The sequence below is a fragment of the Aquarana catesbeiana genome, linkage group LG03, assembly GCF_042186555.1.
Source record: "Aquarana catesbeiana isolate 2022-GZ linkage group LG03, ASM4218655v1, whole genome shotgun sequence".
In the NCBI taxonomy this organism is placed as follows: domain Eukaryota; kingdom Metazoa; phylum Chordata; class Amphibia; order Anura; family Ranidae; genus Aquarana; species Aquarana catesbeiana.
This window is the reverse complement of record NC_133326.1, coordinates 558,564,112-558,588,057: the sequence shown is the minus strand read 5'-3', so window position 1 is coordinate 558,588,057 and position 23,946 is coordinate 558,564,112. Positions and strand designations below refer to the sequence as shown.

General features: G+C 42.9%; 1 protein-coding gene across 4 annotated transcripts in view; it reads right to left on the bottom strand.

Annotated features, from left to right (window-relative positions):
* The window catches only part of ITPR2 (inositol 1,4,5-trisphosphate receptor type 2), a 518,259-nt gene that overhangs the window by 386,962 nt on the left and 107,351 nt on the right, over positions 1-23,946 (bottom strand). The window lies entirely within an intron of this gene.

Genomic DNA, 23,946 nt, shown 5'->3' with positions numbered 1-23,946 from the left:
CCCCAGTTCTTATTTTAAACTACAGAACAATTATTTTGTTGTGGATATGAAGAGAGTAGATTTAATTTAGTAGATTAGCAAAGGACTGGCCAGGGTTGACCATTTTTTGTGGTTTAAGCATACCTCCCACATTTTTGAGATGGGAATGAGGGACACCTATCAGCAAAAGCAATAGGACACACCCCTTGCCAAGCCCTCTTAAAGGAGAATTGTATAAAAAAGCAAGATTGGTTAAACACTCAAGTGCTTTTTTTTACCACTACTATTCCTTTATATTGGCTTTTGGAATTTACAAATGCAGCAATTTAGAAATCAGATGAAAGGTTTAGCACTGGGAAAAACTTTTTGATAGATAAAAAGTGCATTTTATATACAACTATATGGATCAGAGTAAAATGAGGGACAAATGAGGAGGAATGAGGGACAGAGGGACATTGCTCCAAATCAGGGACATTCCCTCCAAATCAGGGACAGTTGGGAGGTATGGTTTAAGTTCACCAAATGCTGTGTGCGGTCAGCTTACAACAGAAATAAGGAATTACCGTAAGTGCTGGAAAATCAAGTTGTATTTTCTCTGTACTTACAGGGTCTTTAACAGACAGTAAAGGAAAATGTGCATGTTTTGCAAAGATGTACTGCATTGTTTTTTTTTTTCCTTTGACATATACTGTACTTTAACAAACTTCTTCTATAAGCCAATGCAACTACTATTTTCAAACTACACTAACCTAAATAGCCAGAATTACCATTAACATAGTGAAAAGGGGAAAATGCTAATATCTGCTTGCCATAGCTCTGCGCACTTTGCACAGTTGTCACATTTTGCATTGACCTAATAAATTATTTTGATTACTATATAACATGGGGAACAGTTAGAGGAAATGCCACTTCCTCTATTCCAAAGAATTGCAACCAAGTTGTGTAATAAAACCATCAAATGCTCAGATCTGCTTGGAAGATTTATTTTTTTTCCCCAGTCCTATTACATAATTATAAAATGAGCATGTATCACCTTTTGGAAATGCATGCATTATAATATAGTGTGTGTGCACTGTTCATTATTTTGTGAAAATAAGTTAACACAATCTCTGTCTGCAGGGCACAAATATATCTATATTTTGCAAATGTAAACACACTTTTTTAAATCCAATACAAGACATCTGGATCAAAAAGCTCCAAAAGTTGTCAGTTGATAGGTACAGCACAATGGCTTAGTGGTTAAGCACTTGTTCCTTGCAGCAATGGGGTCTTCAGTTTGAAAACCAGCCAGAAAACTATCTGCATGAAGTTTGCATGTGCTTGTGTAGGTAGGGGTGCTACAGTTTCCTGCCATACTCTAAATACATGCTAGTAGGTTCAAAGGGTCCTGTCTAAATTGCGTGTATGTATGTATGTATGTGTGTGTATGTATTCATGTAAGAAAAGGACATTAGATTGTAAGCTCTTTGAGGACAGAGACTGTCTAAATTGTTAGCACTCTATAACTCCCTGTCATAAGTACCAAACCTTTACAGAATTGTCATCCTTTAACCACTTAAGGTCTGTCCTATAGCAGTTTTACTGCTACAGGGCGACACTTCTGGGTAGGGGGACACGCATGCGCACTGCTGGCGGCTTGCTCCCGCTGTGACCACAGACATCATTGTGCAGAAAGGCAGAACGGCGGTCTGCCTATGTACACAAGGCAGATCACTGTTCTGACGAGGGAAGAGATGAAATTTGTGTCCCTGCAACGGGAATACATTTCATCTCTTCCCCTAGTAAAAGCACCATAGTATAGTAAAACACTTGTTAGACACACAGTTACCTTTTGATCGCCCCTGATGTAAAGAGTCTCTATGGCAGACCTTATTTTGGGCTTGTGAATAAGTACGATGGTTTATCCATATTATCTATTTTACTACATGCTAACTTATAGATGTGTTCATTTTTCTTCAGTTATAAACAGTACTAAATATACATTTCCTGAGAACTTATATTGCCTTAAGCTGAGGCATCTCCCTTCCGACTGTACACACCTATACGAAGAGGACGACGGTATTATAAATATATATGCCCTATTTGTCCAAGGTAATTGTGCAGCATGAATTTGAGTAAATAGTTCAACATAAGCAAACCATGAGCCACATTCTCTAGGATTGTTTGCCTGGGTTTACCAGGGTAACAAGGATAATGAAACCACATATAAAAAGGATCAGGATCTGTTAAACATACATGAATTGGCTCTTTACAGCCAGAGCAATATTTGTCAAAGAGCCTGAAGGATGAAGTGCGCTTGTTGTGGAACCAGATTCTTTTGCTAAGTTTCCCCATGTGGATGCCAATGAAGGACAACGCAATCAGCATCTAGTTTGTCACTATTATGCCGCGTACACACGGTCGGACATTATGACAACAAAATCCTGGATTTATTTCTGACGGATATTGGCTCAAACTTGTCTTGCATACACACGGTCGCATAAATGTTGTCGGAAATTCCGTACTGCAAGAATGCAGTGACGTACAACACGCCGAGAAAAATGAAGTTCAATAGCCAGTGCGGCTCTTCTGCTTGATTCTGAGCATGTGTGGAATTTTGTGCGTTGGACCTGTGTACACACGATCGGAATTTCCGACAATGGATTTTGTTGTCGGAAAATTTGAGAACCAGCTCTCAAATTTTTGTTGTTGGAAATTCCGACAACAAATGTCCGATGGAGCCTACACACGGTCGGAATTTACAACAACAAGCTCACATTGAACATTTGTTGTCAGAAATTCCGACCACGTGTACGCGGCATAAGACGAAAATTACTTACTTTGCAAAGCAGTTGTTTAAACTTGACTCCATAATAAATAGAAACATTTTGATCCATATCCCATGTTTTCTATATACATGAAAGCTCTTAAAAATGCATTGGTTCATCAGTTTACAAGCTATGTGGACATCCCTCCAAATTATTTGAGTTCAGGTGTTTCCAGTGAAGGGTACTTTTAATGCTACAGCATACAAAGACATTTTAGACAACTGTATAGTTCTAACTTTTTGCCCCTGTGTACAAAAACAGTCCTATAAAACATGGTTTGGCCAGTTTGGTGTAGACTAAAAGAACTTGAGTAGTCTGCACAGAACCTTGACCTCAACCCTACTGAATTCCTTTGGAATACACTGGAATGCTGATTGTGAGCCAGGTCTTGTCCAATACCAGTATCTGACCTCACAAACACTCTTATGGATGAATAGGCACAAATTTCCACAGACCCACTCCAACCTCTAGTAGAAACCCTTCCCAGAAGTGTGGATGCTGTTATAGCCCCTGTCATATGGCAATCCCAGGATCGCTAGCCAGTCTTCTAAAAGGAAGACAGTTTTTAAACAAACAAATGCAACAGCTTTCTTCAGCCAGACAGGAAACAAAACAGTCCACTCTTGGTACAAGAAATCAAAACTTTCAGCCCACCTCCTTTAAAACTTTTCACAGTCCTTTAACAGGGTTAGTCAGTTTACCCCTTATGCATATAAAACAAATCCCCCTTAATGGCTGAAAACCCCTAAGTACTCCAAAACTGCATTCAAATTGTCCCTCATAAAGGGACCACAATCGAAAAACAGGAAACACACCTGCCTTCCAGGACTCATCCCTGATGTTTTGTACATATCCCCACTTTAGCTAGACGCGGGGATGTCAAAGGCAATGTGGGACACTTGGAGAGGGTATCAGCATTCTAATGTTGCCTACCCAGCCGGTGTTTCACCATGAATTTGAACTCTTCTAGGGCCAGATGGTTCTGGCTAGTCTAGCATTCATGTGTCTGTTCTGTTTCATCCAGGTCAGAGGGGCATGGTCGGACACCAATACTTTCTGCCAAGGAGAAAATAGTGTAGTGAGTACTGAGCCCATTTAATGACCAGGCACTCTTTATCCACTAAGGCGTAATTTCTCTCGGTAACGGTCACATTTCTATTGAGAAAGACTATGGTGTGTTCCTCCCCATTGATCTGTTGGGACAGAGCTGCGCTTTAAAGTGGAAGTCCATGCTAAAACTAAAATCCCTGCATCTATAGCCACCAACATTCCAACACTAACTTCTCTCGCCCTGAAAATATAAGTATACGTACTTTTTTGGAAGCTGCTCAGACCCAATCTCCAGCGGCAGAAGCTCTGATCCCACACTTCGATGTCAGCCGAGGCTTCGCTGTGGAAACGGGTGCAGAGGACACTTCTGTCAACGTAACTCTATGGGTGACGTCACTTCCCATTAATTTCACAGCCGTTGTCGGCCGTGTCCTCTGCAGCGCTTCCGCTGCTGGAGATCGGGTCGGAGCAGTTTCAGAAAAGGTATGTATATTGAGTTTTTCTTTTCAGAGCTAGAAAGGTTAGTGTTAGAATGGTGGTGGCTATAGATGCAGGGATTTTAGTTGTAGTCTGGACTTCCACTTTAAGACTTCACTAGAGGCATCTACTTGGACAATAAACTTTTGAAAAAAGTTTAATGTAACTGTAATGCCTGTCTTTATTTTGTTAAGCGCTGTGCAAACTGTTGGTGCTATATAAATCCTGTATTATAATAGTAATAATAAAAAATCTGGAGCAACCAGCACTGGATACCGACAAAAGCTGTTTTAAACTCCAGGAAAGCCTCCTTAGCCTTATCAATCTACTTGATCATGGCTGACATCTTACCCTTTGCCAAGTCAATCAGAGGTGCAGCAATAATGGCCAAGTTGGGGACAAACCGACAGCAGTACCCAACAATGGCCAAAAAAGCTTGGACCTGTTTCTTGGTGATGGGGTGGGGACAAGTCTGAATAGCCACTACCTTGTTCATCTGGAGTTTCACCAAAATGCACCCTAGGCACTTGGTCTCTTCCACTGCAATGGCACACTTTTCCAGATTACTGGTAAACCCTTCCCTGTTTAGAGAGTCTAAGACAGCCTGCACTCCGGAAAGATGGAACTACCAGACTGTGACAAAGATGACAATGTTGTCCAAATACACTAAGCTGTATTTCTGATGTGGGCATAGGGTTTTTGTCCATTGCCTTCTGAAACTTATCCAGGGTAGAATGTAAAATTTTATATTGGAAGTAACCCAGTGGAGTGGAAAATGCAGTCTTTTCTCTGGCTTCCTTAGGTAAAGGTATCTGCTAGTAGCCTTTAGTGAGGTCTAAGGTAGTAATATAAAAGGGCTGGTCCCAAACGCTCAGTCCATCCACTTGGGGCCTCAGGTATGCATTGAACTTTAACCACTTCCCACCCGGCCACTGCATATGTATGGCTGGCTGGGCGCTCTCTCCTTCTGAGTGGATGTTCAGGAACGTCCCTCAGAAGGAGGGGGGATTGCGATTGTGCGGGCCCATGCAGCGGCGCGATCCCGATGCGCTCTTGTCACCCAGACACGGTGCATCTCAGATCATCAGGGGGGCTCTGTGATTGGCCCTCCTGATCACATGAGGGCCGTGTCCAATCACAGCTGTCAGGTGATATAAACAGAGAGAGCCGGTTGCTAGGCGATCGGCTCTCCTCTCCTCACACATTAGTTGTCGGTGAGGAGAGGAGAGCGGATCGCTGCAGCCGGCTGGTGATCAGTGTGAATGAGCTGTTTTTTACAGCTTTTTACACACTGATCACCAGCATAGTAACAAACAATTTAAAACACAATGTCCCAAAACACGTCCCCAAAACACATGTCCCCACATAGTAAAAACACCTGTCCCCCACATATGTCCCAGTAAAATCACATGTCCCAATGATTATCTGCGCAAATATGTCCGTGATCACCTGCGCACATCTGTACATGATCATTTGCGTACATATGTCCGTGATCACACGAACCAATTATTATACACTTAACAGGATTTCTTTTTACCAAAGACATGTAGCAGAATACATTTTGGCTTTAATTTATGACAAAGTTCGATTTCATTGGATTTCTTTTAAAATAGAATAAAGAAAATATTGTTTTTTTTCCAAATTTCAGCTCATATCGCAAAAAATAAAAAAACGGAGTTGTGAATAAATACCACCAAAAGAAAGCTCTATTTGTTCTTGCGAACAAAATGTTAAAAATTTCATTTGGGTACAGCGTAGCATCACCGCGCAATTGTCATTGAAAATGCGAGAGCGCTGAAAATTGGCCTGGGAAGGAAGGAAGCGAAAGTGCCCAGTATTGATGTGGTTAATATCTCATTGAGCTTTCTGAAATCATTACAAAACTGCAGGGTTCCACTGTGTTTCGGTACCAATACAATTGGGCTTGACCACTCACTCTGCTGTTCCTCAATGGCCACTCCTACAGTGGGCTTTGATTTTACATTAGGCGGGAGCAGCTACCTGCTCTCTGTCTTTACAGAAATGCAACAGCTTCACGCGGTAAATTTAGCAAGGCTTCCGCTTCCCAGGTTGGTGTAATTTACTAATTTACTAATTTGCTTCACCAACCTTTTTTACCACCTTGAATGGCCCCTGCCACCTGGCCAGGAACTTACTCCCCCCAGAGCTGCACGATTAATCGTTAAAAAATCGAGATTGTGATTCTACCCCCCTCGCAATCTTAACACAGCATTTTCCGGATTCAGTGCAGAGCCATTCTCTGCTCACAGCTGACAGCTGTCAAAAAACAAAACAGGCAGTCTGCCAAGTTTATCAGAACATGGCTTAGGCCAGGGGTAGGCAACCCCCGGCACTGGTGCCGCAAGCAGCATGCAAAGCCTCTTTTGCCGACACTCAACTCCCTCCCCATCAGCAGGGCAGGGAAGTGTCAGTGAGACACTAATGCATTCCAATTTCAGAATTCACCACGCCACACCTGCGCTAAGGGGGAGGCATTGTTTGGTTCTCTAACTTTGCTGTAGCTGCAATGGTCAGCTTTTGTTAATAGTAAAGTGAAGCAGCACTATATACCATAACCAATACTAAAACAATATAAAGTGCTATATATAAAATAAAGTGCAAATGCGATAAACAAATCCTATGTTAATGTGCAAAAGTGCAATCATATATCAACAAAAATAATCCAATGACAATAAAAAATGTGCATCAAATATCACAATGATTAAAAGTCTCTTGAATTGTGCAAAATAAGTGCAAAAAGCAGGAGGGGGGGGAGTGTCCAAGTGCAAATCAGCAGGATAAGATGTGATGATAGTCTGTAGATAACCTCCAACAATCCACACCCAGTGTTCTAGACTCTTACCTCAAGGATAGACCCCAATGGGTCAGTCTGACACACCGCAACTCCGATCTAGGTAAAGAGTCTCCGATGGAGACTCTTTACCACATGATCAGCCATGTCCAATCATGGCTGATCACAGTGTAAACAGGAAGAGCCCTGTCAGACGTGAGTAGAGGAGAGCCGATTGGCTGCTCCTCTGACAGGGGGGGTCTGCGCTGATCGATTATCAGCGCACCCCCCCCCCCCCCGAGGATGCCCACACTGTACCACCAGGGACGTCACCAGAACCACCAGGGATGCCCACCACTAGTCACCACCAGGTATGCCACCCATGGCCACCAGGGATACCAATCAGTGCCCACAATGGATGCCAATCAGTGCCAAACAATAATGCCAGCCAATCAGTGATGCCCATCAGTACCATCCTTTAGTGTACATCAGTGCCACCTATCAGTGCCCATCCATGCGCATCCCTGCCACCTATCGGTGCCATCTGTGCCGCCTATCAGTGCCCATCCATGCCGCCTATCAGTGCCCATCCGTGCCGCCTTTCAGTGCTCATCAGTGCCACCTTTCAGTGCCATCTTTCAGTACCGCATATCAGTGCCACCTATCAGTGCCGCCTATCAGTGCCCCATCAGTGCTGCATATTAGTGGCCATCAGTGCCACCACATCAGTGCCGCCTTATCAGTGCCCATAAGTTCAGCCCCATCAGTGAAGGAGAAAACATACTCATTTACAAAGTTTTGTAACAGAAAGAAAAAAAATGTTTTTTTTTTCAAAATTTTGGGTCTTTTTTTTATTTGTTTAGCAGAAAATAAAAATCCCACAGTTGATCAAATACCACCAAAAGAAAGCTCTATTTGTGGGAACAAAATGATAAAAATGTAGTTTGGGTACAGTGTAGCATGACCGCGCAATTGTCATTCAAAGTGCGACAGCGCTGAAAATTGGTCTAGGCAGGAAGGTGTATAAGTGCCCTGTATTGAAGTGGTTAAAATAGACATAATAACATCGAAAAAAGGCAAAGCCAGCAGCATACATGAAAAAAACTTAGGTCATATATCTGTATTTCATTTGCCAGATTATTGTGCTCTCTCCAGTCAATATCTTGCACCTTTGCATATCTGCAGCTGTCCTTATCTCCACTACCACTCGTTACTGACCTTTGGCTTGTTCCTCAACTACACTTCCACTTGAAGCCAACCTGCAACCAATTGTTACCGACTTTTGGCTTGTTTAATTATGTTTCTGCTTGATCCTTATCAATATATTTACTACTGTACACCGAATTGCTCGCCTCTTGGAGGAGCGATCCTGAGGATCGCGACCTGGTACTAACACACAGCAAAATCAATCTCAACTATTAGGAGCTCTGGTGAATACTGGTTAGTGCTTAAACCCTGCACCTCGGGTGAGCCCAGGTCATCCACCAGGTTGACCTGCTTGTGTACTTATCCAGCTGGTCAGTGAAGCCTCTCTACTGCTATAGCTACTGGTCTCCGAGCCTCACCCCTGACCATGACACCCAATATTTTCCATCTTTTTGCACCACCTTTTTGAGCATTGAATCTTACTGAGCATAGTCTTTTTGAGCCTTTCGACCCGCCCATCTGTCTGCGGAACTTGCATAAGTCTGCCATCATCATTGATATGAACGGAGTGCCTTGGTCCATCAAGATTTGTTTAGGGAACCCAGTCTTGGAGAACATGTTAAACAGCTCTCGAAAGATAGTGCTAATCACTGGGGTATTGTTAAGTCTAAACTAAAATATGTTGTCTTCAGGTCTTTTTTTTTTTTTTACTCAGATATTTTTTATTAGAAAAAAGAAAAACATACTGTTGATAGTATAAGGGTATTGACAGAGGAAGTAAATACCATGAAAATAATTTTATATAATAATGGTGCATATCATATACACGTATATGTACCTGCAAATATGTTTATCCCATCATTACAGTGCTCAGCTAATGTTAAAGTGTTACTTAACCCAGGACCTTCACTATATCTGGTCTCTCACAGTACACAGAACTAGGAAATGCAATTATTTTAGTAACTATAAACTGCTGAATACCTTTTCTCATCAGCAGTATATAGCAGTCTTGTGACTTCTATCAGTGCCTGGTTAAGGCTGTCCTATCAGGATGCAGGACCTCAGACCCTCTATCTGGACAGTGCTGATTGGCCCTTGCTGATCACATGCACTCTCCCAAGAGAAGAAAAACTCTAGCAATACACACCAAACTGAGCATGTACAGCCTGACTCCAAATTCTTAGGTTCCATAGTGAGTATAACAAGTATGCTTTACTGCATATATAGTCTTTTTTTACTGTTGTGGGTTTAGTAACACTTTAAGTAACGTGGACACAGCCCGTTTGATACAAGAATGAACCTGAGCATAGGTAAGCTTGAGTGTTAGTCTTCTAAGCAATCTTGCCAATGTAATGGAGGGTAAGCTAAGGGGATATTAGAAAGAGGTATGCTATGGCCTTATATCTACATAATTATGTACACTTAAGTGTGGAGGCTGCAAACTGACGAGGGAGTAGGGTCATCTCTTCAGGTATTTTACACTTCAATTTATTCATTGATATTTGGCTGGAACAAAGGGATCTATATACTGTATATACAGAGTAGGTTGAATTTAAAAACATTTATCATCCTCGGCCTGTCCTGATTTGCCAACACACCTTGGCAGCATTTAAGAGGTCTACGGTAAATGTACAGCAAATACACTGATCTAGCAAACCTTTTATCACCACTGAATGTATTTCTATGGGAAATAAAGAATTTACCATGTAGGAGTAGGAAATAAAAACTGGCAAATCACATGAAATGTTTATAAATTGTAGAAATTGTGACCCTGCAAAAAAGGGATGGACCTGTGACTAATGCCGCGTACACACGGTCGGACTTTTCGGCTACAAAAGTCCGACGGCCCGTCCGACACACTTTCGACTGACTTTTGGCGGACTTGCGGTGGACTTTCTAACGAACAGACTTGCCTACATACGATCACACAAAAGTCCGACAGCGGTGACGTACACCAAGTCCGGCGAGACTATAAAACGGAAGTTCAATAGCCCGTACGACATCCTTTGGGCTCCCTCTGCTAATCTCGTGTTTATCTCGTGTTAGTAGAAGTTTGGTGAGAGACAATTTGCGCTTGTGAGACTCGTATTTTTCAGTTTGTTTCAACTGTTGTTCAGTCTGTGCTTGTGAGGTTTGTATCTGCTTTTCAGTGCGTTTGGTCAGTTGGCATTGAGCAATCTTTGTTTTATTGTCCGCTCGATTTTCAGGTCGCTCTTCACAGGCCTTGCTGTTCTTCAGTGCGTTCTGTTAAGTGCGTTCTGACCAGCCGACCGTTTTGAAGCCATGTTACCTGTACGCACTCGTCGTAGAGCTCCTGCTTGTATGTGCTTGGTGCTGTAGTTCATTCTTCAGCCCAAGACCAGTCCATGAACAGGGCGAGGAGGAGTTCATGGACGAAGAATTGGTTGCTCCAGCGTGACCAATGCTGTCACATGCCATTGCTCCGTGAGATCCGTGAGAATAATCCTGAGGATTTCAGGAACTTTCTCCGGATGACGGACCCCGTTTTTGACCGTTTGGTGGCTTTGCTCACCCCTTATATCAGCAGGCAGGATACCTGCATGAGGCAAGCCATCACTCCGGAGCAGAGGCTAGTCGCCACGTTGCGGTACTTGGCGACAGGGAGAAGCCTGCAGGACCTTAAGTTCTCGACAGGCATCTCCCCCCAGGCTCTGGGGATCATTATCCCAGAGACCTGTTCTGCCATCATTCAGGTCCTGCAGAAGGAGTATATTAAGGTAAGAATTTTATCCTTTATTAGCATCACATGTTATTTTATTTAATGTTTGATAATGTAATGTATTTCTTAACCACTTGCCGACCGCCGCACGACTATATACGTCGGCAGAATGGCACGGGCAGGCAAAAGGACTTACAGGTACGTCCTTGCCTGCCCGCGGGTGGGGGGTCCGATCGGACCCCCCCCCCGGTGCCAGCGGCGGTCGGATCGAGGTCAGGGTCGATCGGAGGTGAGGGGGAGGCCACTCATTCGTGGCTCCCCCCTCGCGATCGCTCCTGGCCAATGATGTGCTTCCTCGGCTTCTGTGAATGTAAACAGAAGCCGAGGAAGTGATGTCATCTCTCCTCTAGTCGGTCTTTTCGTCCGGCGCCGAGGAGAGAAGACATCCAAGTAAGTGCACCAACACTACACATTCAGTAGAACACGCAGGCACACTTGTCACCCCCCTGTCACCCCCCAGTCACCCCCCGATCACCCCCCTGTACCCCCACACATACTGACACCAATAGCAGGTTTTTTTTTTTTTTTTCTGATTATTGCATTGGTGTCAGTTTGTGTCAGTTATAAGTGTTAGGGCAGTTAGGTTAGCCCCCTTTAGGTCTAGGGTACCCCCCTTAGGTCCAGGGTACCCCCCTAACCCCCCCTAATAAAGTTTTAACCCCGTGATCACCCCCCGTCGCCAGTGTCACTAAGCGATCGTTTTTCTGATCGCTGTATTAGTGACACAGGTGACGCTAGTTAGGGAGGTAAGTATATAGGTTCGCTGTCAGTGTTTTATAGCGACAGGGACCCCCATATACTACCTTCTAAAGGTTTTAACCCCTTGATTGCCCCCTAGTTAACCCTTTCACCAGTGATCACCATATAATTGTTACGGGTGACGCTGGTTAGTTGGTTTGTTTTTTGTAGTTTATTATAGTTTATTACAGTTTATTATAGTTTTAGGGCACCCGCCGTTTATTACCTTATAAAGGTTTAACCCCCTAATTGCCCGGCGGTGATATAACTTAAGTTTTTAGGGTCAGCTTAGGTCTGCGTCGCCCCAGGCAGCGTCAGGTTAGCGCCAGTACCGCTAACACCCACGCACGCAGCATACACCTCCCTTAGTGCTATAGTATCTGAGCGGATCGATATCTGATCCGATCAGATCTATACTCCCCAGCAGTTTAGGGTCCCCCAAAAAAACGCAGTGTTAGCGGGATCAGCCCAGATACCTGCTAGCACCTGCGTTTTGCTCCTCGGCCCAGCCCAGCCCACCCCACCCAAGTGCAGTATCAATCGATAACTGTCACAAAACACTAAGCACACATAACTGCAGCGGTCGCAGAGTCAGGTCTGATCCCTGCGATCGCTAACAGTTTTTTGGTAGCTTTTTGAATCAGTCGCTGACAGTCAGGAGCTTTTTTGCCTGTGAGTCTCACTAGTGTACCCCTAAATTTAGAGGCCAAAATGGCAAATCGAAGGTACACTAGTGAAGAGGCCTACACGTTTCTGAGTATGACAGATAGTGAAGAGGAAGTCACTCATCTGTCAAGTTCAGGCTCAGAATACGAACCTGTAGAGGACAGCGGCTCCATGACAGATAGCTCTGACGACGGAGTTGTGGTCCCTGCTAGGGTCAGGCGTACCAGACCCCGAACTTCTTCTTCTGTCCTTGAAGTGCAAGAACCGCAGGTCCCTCGTATGGAGCAGAGCAGTACTAGTGCCGCTACTCCTTCTGGTGAACTGGCAAGCACCAGCGGCCTAGTACACCCTGGTCGTACATCCAGCACTGCAGTATCACGTGGTGACGTGGCGAGTCCCATAAGTGCAGTTCAAGCTGGTGAGGTGGCAAGCACAAGTAATGTCCCGCTGCCACCAAGAAGACAAAGACAGGCCCGTCGTGCCCATAGTGCCCTTCCTGCTGCATTGGCCAATCCGAATTGGGTACCCACCACTTCTGCAGCACCCGTATTGCCCCCATTCACTGGCCAACCCGGAATTCAGGTGGAAACAGTTGATTTTACGCCACTGGATTTTTATTCACTGTTTTTCACCGAAGATCTCTATAGATCTATTGTGGACCAAAGCAATTTGTACGCTGGTCAACACATCGCCACTATTCCCCAGTCCTCCCTTGCCAGAGATTGGAGACCAATTACGGTCTCCGAATTTAAGGTCTTTCTGGGCCTTTCCCTCAACATGGGCATAACCAAAAAGAGTGAGTTGCGGTCATATTGGTCCACTGACCCAATTCACCATATGCCCGTGTTCTCTGCCTCCATGGCCAGGGCACGATACGAGCAGATTTTGCGGTTCATGCACTTCAACGACAATGAACTCTGTCGTCCTCGTGGAGACCCTGGATACGATCGGCTCTACAAAATTCGGCCCCTCGTAAACCACTTCAACCAACGTTTTGCAGACTTGTTTACCCCCCATCAAGTTGTCTGCGTTGATGAGTCCCTGATTAAATTTTCTGGCCGCTTGTCATTCAAACAGTACCTTCCCAGCAAGCGTGCCAGATACGGGGTCAAGATGTATAAGCTCTGTGACAGGGCCACAGGCTATACATGTAGATTTATGGTTTACGAGGGCAAAGATAGTCACGTAGAGCCGATCAACTGCCCTGACTACATAGGAAGCGCTGGCAAGATAGTGTGGGACTTGGTGTCACCCTTATTCGGAAAGGGGTACCACTTGTACGTGGACAATTATTACACGAGCGTGCCACTTTTTAGTCACCTTTTTGATCATCAAATTGGAGCATGTGGCACCGTGCGACCTAATCGCCGGGGCTTTCCTCAGCGGCTTGTAGATTCCCGTCTTAGGCTGGGGGAGAGAGCCTGCTTGCAGTGTAATAATTTGCTCGCTATGAAGTGGAGGGACAATAAGAATGTTTTCGTTCTTACCTCCCTTCATGCAGACACGACGACCCAAATTACTACGGCGACTGGTGTTGTGGAGAAACCCCTCTGTGTCCACGAATATAACCAAAATATGGGAGGGGTGGACCTCAACGACCAGTTGTTGGCGCCGTACCTAATTGCCCGTAAGGCCAGACGCTGGTACAAAAAAGTGTCTGTATACTTATTTCAATTGGCTTTGCTGAACGCTCATGTGCTATACAGAGCTTCAGGACGGACTGGATCCTTCCTTAAATTCCAGGAAGAGATCGTCAGAGCCCTTCTGTTTCCAGACGGTGCTCCACCTCACCTTCCCCAACCAAATGCAGTAGGCCGGCTGCATGAGAGGCATTTTCCTTATGTCCTCGAGAGTACCCCTACCCAACGAGCCCCCCAAAGAAAATGTCGTGTCTGCAGCAAGCGCGGATTTAGGCGTGACACCCGGTATTATTGTCCCTCCTGTCCTGGCAATCCTGGTCTTTGCATTGGTGAATGTTTTGAACGCTACCATACACTAGTTGAGTTTTAGCGTAGGGTACAGCACTGCACAGACTAGGACACACTTTCACAGGGTCTCCCAAGATGCCATCGCATTTTGAGAGACCCAAACCTGGAACCGTTACAGTTTTAAAAGTTACAGTTATAAAAAAAAAAAATGTAAAAAAAAAAAAAAAAAAGTAAAAAAAAAAAAATACACAAAAAAAATATAAAATAAAAAAACCAAAAATAGTTGTCGTTTTTATTGTTCTCTCTCTCTCTATTTTCTCTCTATTGTTCTTCTCTTTTTTACTGTATTCTATTCTGCAATGTTTTATTGTTATGTTTTATCATGTTTGCTTTTCAGGTATGTAATTTTTTTATAGTTTAATGTGTTTTAACCATTTTTTTGTTTTCAGGTACGCCATTCAGCTGCAGCGCGGATTTATTTATCTTGACAGCAACAGCGTTTGCTCCCACGATACATAAAGCCGTGACTCCAGCGCTGTCGGAGGTGATTTCACCACCACAGTTACATACTTCAGCATATATGCCGAAGCGTGGGGGCAGCAGTGGGTGGAGGAGCGATTTGCTCCTGCCTTTTGTGGGAGGATGCCCCCATGCTTCGGCATATATATATTTTAGGTAGGCACAGGTTGCGTTAAATGTTTTATTTTTTACTATGTTTTTTTTTTTTTTGTATTTGCTTTGCAGGTATGGTAAGTATTACTGTTATACTGTAATGTTACTTTGTTTTTTGTTAACCATCATTTGCTTAGCAGGTACGCCATTCAGTTGCAGCGCGGATTTATTTATCTTGACAGCAACAGCGTTTGCTCCCACGATACATAAAGCCGTGACTCCAGCGCTGTCGGAGGTGATTTCACCACCACAGTTACATACTTCAGCATATATGCCGAAGCGTGGGGGCAGCAGTGGGTGGAGGAGCGATTTGCTCCTGCCTTTTGTGGGAGGATGCCCCCATGCTTCGGCATATATATATTTTAGGTAGGCACAGGTTGCGTTAAATGTTTTATTTTTTACTATGTTTTTTTTTTTTTTGTATTTGCTTTGCAGGTATGGTAAGTATTACTGTTATACTGTAATGTTACTTTGTTTTTTGTTAACCATCATTTGCTTAGCAGGTACGCCATTCAGTTGCAGCGCGGATTTATTTATCTTGACAGCAACAGCGTTTGCTCCCACGATACATAAAGCCGTGACTCCAGCGCTGTCGGAGGTGATTTCACCACCACAGTTACATACTTCAGCATATATGCCGAAGCGTGGGGGCAGTGGGTGGAGGAGCAATTTGCTCCTGCCTTTTGCGGGAGGATGCCCCCATGCTTCGGCATATATAAATGGTGCATGTATGCCCATCATTAGAAGTGGGTGGATGAAGGGAGGTATTCTAATGGTGGGCATACCCACCGATCAATATCTTTTTTTCGTTCAGCCCACAGGCTGCATGAAAAAAAAGTTTACAATATATGCCCAACAAGGACCAGCAACGTACTGGTATGTTGCTGGACTTTGAGTGGTTATACCAGAATGATGCCTGCAGGTTTAGGTATCATCTTGGTATCATTCTTTTCAGCCAGCGGTCGGCTTTCATGTAAAAGCAATCCTAGCGGCTAATTAGCCTCTAGACTGCTTTTACAAGCATTGGGAGGGAATGCCCCCCCCCCCCACCGTCTTCCATGTTTTTCTCTGGCTCTCCTGTACCAACAGGGAACCTGAGAATGCAGCCGGTGATTCAGCCAGCTGACCATAGAGCTGATCAGAGACCAGAATGGCTCCAAACATCTCTATGGCCTAAGAATCCGGAAGCTACGAGCATTTCATGACTTAGATTTTGCCGGATGTAAACAGCGCCATTGGGAAATTGGGAAAGCATTTTATCACACCGATCTTGGTGTGGTCAGATGCTTTGAGGGCAGAGGAGAGATCTAGGGTCTAATAGACCCCAATTTTTTCAAAAAAGAGTACCTGTCACTACCTATTGCTATCATAGGGGATATTTACATTCCCTGAGATAACAATAAAAATGATTAAAAAAAAAAAAAAAATGAAAGGAACAGTTTAAAAATAAGATAAAAAAGCAAAAAAATAATAAGGAAAAAAAAAAAAAAAAAAAAAAAGCACCCCTGTCCCCCCCTGCTCTCGCACAAAGGCGAACGCAAGCGTCGGTCTGGCGTCAAATGTAAACAGCAATTGCACCATGCATGTGAGGTATCACCGCGAAGGTCAGATCGAGGGCAGTAATTTTAGCAGTAGACCTCCTCTGTAAATCTAAAGTGGTAACCTGTAAAGGCTTTTAAAGACTTTTAAAAATGTATTTAGTTTGTCGCCACTGCACGTTTGTGCGCAATTTTAAAGCATGTCATGTTTGGTATCCATGTACTCGGCCTAAGATCATCTTTTTTATTTCATCAAACATTTGGGCAATATAGTGTGTTTTAGTGCATTAAAATGTTAAAAAGTGTGTTTTTTCCCCAAAAAATGCGTTTGAAAAATCGCTGCGCAAATACTGTGTGAAAAAAAAAAATGAAACACCCACCATTTTAATCTGTAGGGCATTTGCTTTAAAAAAATATATAATGTTTGGGGGTTCAAAGTAATTTTCTTGCAAAAAAAATAATTTTTTCATGTAAACAAAAAGTGTCAGAAAGGGCTTTGTCTTCAAGTGGTTAGAAGAGTGGGTGATGTGTGACATAAGCTTCTAAATGTTGTGCATAAAATGCCAGGACAGTTCAAAACCCCCCCAAATGACCCCATTTTGGAAAGTAGACACCCCAAGCTATTTGCTGAGAGGCATGTCGAGTCCATGGAATATTTTATATTGTGACACAAGTTGTGGGAAAAAGACAAATTTTTTTTTTTTTTTTTTTTTTTTTGCACAAAGTTGTCACTAAATGATATATTGCTCAAACATGCCATGGGAATATGTGAAATTACACCCCAAAATACATTCTGTTGCTTCTCCTGAATACGGGGATACCCCATGTGTGAGACTTTTTGGGAGCCTAGCCGCGTACGGGACCCCGAAAACCAAGCACCGCCTTCAGGCTTTCTAAGGGCGTAAATTTTTGATTTCACTCTTCACTGCCTATCACAGTTTCGGAGGCCATGGAATGCCCAGATGGCATAAACCCCCCCCCAAATGACCCCATTTTGGAAAATAGACACCCCAAGCTATTTGCTGAGAGGTATAGTGAGTATTTTGCAGACCTCACTTTTTGTCACAAACTTTTGAAAATTGAAAAAAGAAAAAAAAAATATGTTTTTCTTGTCTTTCTTCATTTTCAAAAACAAACGAGAGCTGCAAAATACTCGCCATGCCTCTCAGCAAATAGCTTGGGGTGTCTACTTTCCAAAATGGGGTCATTTTGGGGGGGTTTGTGCTATCTTGGCATTTTATGGCCTTCGAAACTGTGATGGGTAGTGAGGAGTGAAATCAAAAATTAACGCCCTTAGAAATCCTGAAGGCGGTGATTGGATTTCGGGGCCCCGTATGAAGCTAGGCTCCCAAAAAGTGCCACTCATGTGGTATCCCCATACTCAGGAGAAGCAGCAGAATGTATTTTGGGGTGTAATTCCACATATGCCCATGGCCTGTGTGAGCAATATATCATTTAGTGACAACTTTGTGCAAAAAAAAAAAAAAAAAAAAAAAAAATTGTCACTTTCCCGCAACTTGTGTCAAAATATAAAATATTCCATGGACTCAACATGCCTCTCAGCAAATAGCTTGGGGTGTCTACTTTCCAAAATGGGGTCATTTGGGGGGGGTTTGTGCCATCTTGGCATTTTATGGCCTTCAAAACTGTGATAGGTAGTGAGGAGTGAAATCAAAAATTTATGCCCTTAGAAATCCTGAAGGCGGTGCTTGGTTTTCGGGGCACCGTACGCGGCTAGGCTCCCAAAAAGTCCCACACATGTGGTATCCCCGTACTCAGGAGAAGCAGCAGAATGTATTTTGGGGTGTAATTCCACATATGCCCATGGCATGTTTGAGCAATATATCATTTAGTGACAACTTTGTGCAAAAAAAAAAAAAAAAAAAAAAAAATTGTCACTTTCCCGCAACTTGTGTCAAAATATAAAATATTCCATGGACTCACCATGCCTCTCAGCAAATAGCTTGGGGTGTCTACTTTCCAAAATGGGGTCATTTGGGGGGGTTTTGTGCCATCTTGGCATTTTATGGCCTTCAAAACTGTGATAGGTAGTGAGGAGTGAAATCAAAAATGTATGCCCTTAGAAATCCTGAAGGCGGTGCTTGGTTTTCGGGGCCCCGTACGCGGCTAGGCTCCCAAAAAGTCCCACACATGTGGTATCCCCGTACTCAGGAGAAGCAGCATAATGTATTTTGTGGTGTAATTCCACATATGCCCATGGCATGTTTGAGCAATATATCATTTAGTGACAACTTTGTGCAAAAAAAAAAAAAAAATTGTCACTTTCCCGCAACTTGTGTCAAAAAATAAAATATTCCATGGACTCAACATGCCTCTCAGCAAATAGCTTGGGGTGTCTACTTTCCAAAATGGGGTCATTTGGGGGGGTTTTGTGCCATCTTGGCATTTTATGGCCTTCAAAACTGTGATAGGTAGTGAGGAGTGAAATCAAAAATTTATGCCCTTTGAAATCCTGAAGGCGGTGCTTGGTTTTCAGGGCCCCGTACGCGGCTAGGCTCCCAAAAAGTCCCACACATGTGGTATCCCCATACTCAGGAGAAGCAGCTGAATGTATTTTGGGGTGCAATTCCACATATGCCCATGGCTTGTGTGAGCAATATATCATTTAGTGACAACTTTTTGTAATTTTTTTTTTTTATTATTTATTTTTTATTTTTTTGTCATTATTCAATCACTTGGGACAAAAAAAATAAATATTCAATGAGTTCAACATGCCTCTCAGCAATTTCCTTGGGGTGTCTACTTTCCAAAATGGGGTCATTTGGGGGGGTTTTGTACTGCCCTGCCATTTTAGCACCTCATGAAATGACATAGGCAGTCATAAACTAAAAGCTGTGTAAATTCCAGAAAATGTACCCTAGTTTGTAGACGGTATAACTTTTGCGCAAATCAATAAATATACGCTTATTGACATTTTTTTTACCAAAGACATGTGGCCGAATACATTTTGGCCTAAATGTATGACTAAAATTGAGTTTATTGGATTTTTTTTATAACAAAAAGTAGAAAATATCATTTTTTTTCAAAATTTTCGGTCTTTTTCCGTTTATAGCGCAAAAAATAAAAACAGCAGAGGTGATCAAATACCATCAAAAGAAAGCTCTATTTGTGGGAAGAAAAGGACGCAAATTTCGTTTGGTTACAGCATTGCATGACCGCGCAATTAGCAGTTAAAGCGACGCAGTGCCAAATTGTAAAAAGTGCTCTGGTCAGGAAGGGGGTAAATCCTTCCGGGGCTGAAGTGGTTAACTCAAACACTACTTACCATCATTGCAATATAGTGTGAATGTCCCCTTTTTGTCCTCATGCATGCTGTAATTTTTTCATGTTCTTTTTTGTCCTGCATGTATATTTGCCTTCACTAACCTCCCCAGCATGCAATGCTGGGCACATATCCACCTAGTCTACTCACTTTGAATGTATTTTGTCAGCTGCATTGTAGTTTTTTTTACCCTAAACTCCATCCAAACAGTGTGTGTGTCATTAACTTGATTTCCAATCCCCTCCCCCCAAACTCCATACAAATAGTGTGTGTGTCATTAACTCGATTTCCAATCCCCCCCCCCCCAAACTACATCCAAATAGTGTATGTGTCATTACCTTGATTTCCAATCCCCTCCCCCCCTAAACTCCATCCAAATAGTGTGTGTGTCATTAACTTGATTTCCAATCCCCTCCCCCCAAACTCCATCCAAATAGTGTGTGTGTCATTAACTCGATTTCCAATTCCCCCCCCCCCCCAAACTCCATCCAAATAGTGTATGTGTCATTACCTTGATTTCCAATCCCCCCCCCCTAAACTCCATCCAAATAGTGTGTGTGTCATTAACTTGATTTCCAATCCCCCCCCTCTAAACTCCATGCAAATAGTGTGTGTGTCATTAACTCGATTTCCAATCCCCCCCCTAATAATTTGCTATAATGTTCTGTGGTGTTGATTTTAAAAAAGCAAATATATATTGCACTTGCAAAATGCATTTGCACTCTGCAAGTGCATTTGCTCCAGGGCTTTAGTAAATGAGCAGAAGCTCTGCTGATTTCCATCATCCAATCATGTGCAAGCCACAAAGTGTTTGGATTAATTGCCCTTGCATGTGATTGGGCACTCCTTGCAACACGAAGCCTTTTTACCTTACCTAATTTACTAAGCTGTGGAGCAACTGCACTTGCAGATGTTCTTTTTTGTCCTGCATTTATATTTGCCTTCACTAACTTCCCCAGCATGCAATGCTGGGCACATATCCACCTAGTCTACTCACTTTGAATGTATTTTGTCAGCTGCATTTCCAATCCCCCCCCCAAACTCCATCCAAATAGTGTGTGTGTCATTAACTTGATTTCCAATCCCCTCCCCCCCCTAAACTCCATCCAAATAGTGTGTGTGTCATTAACTCGATTTCCAATCCCCCCCCCCCCAAACTCCATCCAAATAGTGTGTGTGTCATTAACTTGATTTCCAATCCCCCCCCCCCTAAACTCCATCCAAATAGTGTGTGTGTCATTAACTTGATTTCCAATCCCCTCCCCCCCTAAACTCCATCCAAATAGTGTGTGTCATTAACGCGATTTCCAATCCCCCCCCCCTAAACTCCATCCAAATAGTGTGTGTGTCATTAACTCGATTTCCAATCCCCCCCCTAATAATTTGCTATAATGTTCTGTGGTGTTGATTTTAAAAAAGCAAATATATGTTGCACTTGCAAAATGCATTTGCACTCTGCAAGTGCATTTGCTCCAGGGCTTTAGTAAATGAGCAGAAGCTCTGCTGATTTCCATCATCCAATCATGTGCAAGCCACAAAGTGTTTGGATTAATTGCCCTTGCATGTGATTGGGCACTCCTTGCAACACGAAGCCTTTTTACCTTACCTAATTTACTAAGCTGTGGAGCAACTGCACTTGCAGATGTTCTTTTTTGTCCTGCATTTATATTTGCCTTCACTAACTTCCCCAGCATGCAATGCTGGGCACATATCCACCTAGTCTACTCACTTTGAATGTATTTTGTCAGCTGCATTTCCAATCCCCCCCCCAAACTCCATCCAAATAGTGTGTGTGTCATTAACTTGATTTCCAATCCCCTCCCCCCCCTAAACTCCATCCAAATAGTGTGTGTGTCATTAACTCGATTTCCAATCCCCCCCCCCCCCAAACTCCATCCAAATAGTGTGTGTGTCATTAACTTGATTTCCAATCCCCCCCCCCCCTAAACTCCATCCAAATAGTGTGTGTGTCATTAACTTGATTTCCAATCCCCTCCCCCCCTAAACTCCATCCAAATAGTGTGTGTCATTAACGCGATTTCCAATCCCCCCCCCCCTAAACTCCATCCAAATAGTGTGTGTGTCATTAACTTGATTTCCAATCCCCTCCCCCCTCTAAACTCCATCCAAATAGTGTGTGTGTCATTAACTTGATTTCCAATCCCCAACTCCATCCAAATAGTGTGTGTGTCATTAACTCGATTTCCAATCCCCCCCCCTAATAATTTGCTATAATGTTCTGTGGTGTTGATTTTAAAAATGCAAATATATGTTGCACTTTGCAAAATGCATTTGCACTCTGCAAGTGCATTTGCTCCAGGGCTTTAGTAAATGAGCAGAAGCTCTGCTGATTTCCATCATCCAATCATGTGCAAGCCACAAAGTGTTTGGATTAATTGCCCTTGCATGTGATTGGGTACTCCTTGTAACATGAAGCCTTTTTACCTTACCTCATTTACTAAGCTGTGGAGCAACTGCACTTGCAGAATGCAACAACTGCACTTTTCAAACTGCACAGTCTTGTAGCCTTTAGTCAATCAAACCCTGCGTGTCCTTAAACTTAATTTCTAATTTCACCACCCCCTAAAATGTAACAATGTGCCATCAGAGGGGGTGAGCAATCTGATAAGTGTGCCTTTCCATATTATTTAGTAAAGAATATTTCAATTATTTAATGTTATACTGATGCTGGGCAATATTGTTTTAAGTATAATGTTCTTGCAATGTTCTTTTCAAAATTACTGATTTTTAGTTTCTTGTTTGATTCCCCAGTTTCCTTCAACGCCACAGGAATGGCAGATTGTGGCATCCCATTTTGCCACCTGTTGGGACTTTCCCAACTGTGGAGGGGCTATAGATGGGAAACATGTCCACATAGAGCCACCACCCCATTCGGGTCATACTATTTTAATTATAAGGGGTTCCATAGTATTGTCTTAATGGCGGTGGTGTCGGCACAATATGACTTTCTGTATGTGGACGTGGGGAAGAATGGCCGGATGTCGGATGGAGGAGTATTTGCCCAGACGGAGTTCTACCAGCGTCTCCAGAGTGGTGGCCTGGGATTGCCACCTGATGTGGATAATGTGGAAGGACTCCCCTTTGTCTTCATAGCAGATGAAGCCTTTGCTCTGAGCAAGCACCTCATGAGGCCATTCCCCCAAAGGACCCTCACCCCGGAGAGGAGGGTTTTTAATTTCTGGCTGGCCAGAGCGAAAAGAGTTGTTGAGAATGCTTTTGAGATTCTGGCCAGCCGGTTCCGCCTGTTTCAGACATCGATAAACCTTGTGGAATACAAACTTAATTACATAATTTTAGCGTGCTGCATCCTGCACAACTTTTGAACAAACATTCCCCAAATTATATTTTGCCAGTTGGGCCTGAGGCCGGACTTATTATTAGTGGATTAGCCTGGATACTGTCCGTACTGGCTTGGCCCCCCAAAGTGCCCGTCAAGTGCCCGTCAAGTTCGTGATCAATATGTAGATTATTTTATGGGTAGGGGGGGCCATTGCAATGCCCCGGAATAGTTAATTTGTCAAAATAAAAAATTATATTTATTGCTTGCCTTTCTTTTTGGCTTTCTCCTAGGTTATCGTAGAGCACTTGTAGTGCCAAGTGTATTTTCATTTATTAAATAAGCACCATTGTCACTGTAAGCAACTATTTTAACTTTAAACAAACTGATACTGAGCATTGAAAGAAGAAACCACACATTTTTTTTAATTACTACACAGATCTTTTAATATTCTGTGTACATTCACTTATGCGTTTGTAAACATTTTTGATAGTCCAAAATATATCTATATTTAGAAATTTTTAACAATAAAATTAGGTCCTTTTTTTTACAATATTTTATTTTCTTTTTGTTTTAAAAAACAGGCCTCTATTTTTTTATTTTAAAACAGGCCTCTATTTTTTTTTTTTTTAAACAGGCCTCTATTTTTATTTTTTTTATTTTTAAAACAGGCCTCTTTTTTTTTTTAAACAAGCCTCTATTTTTTTATTTTAAAACAGGCCTCTATTTTTTTTTTTTTTTAAACAGGCCTCTATTTTTATTTTTATTTTTTTTAAAACAGGCCTCTTTTTCTTTTTTTTCTTTTTTTTTTTTTTTTTTTTTTAAACAGGCCT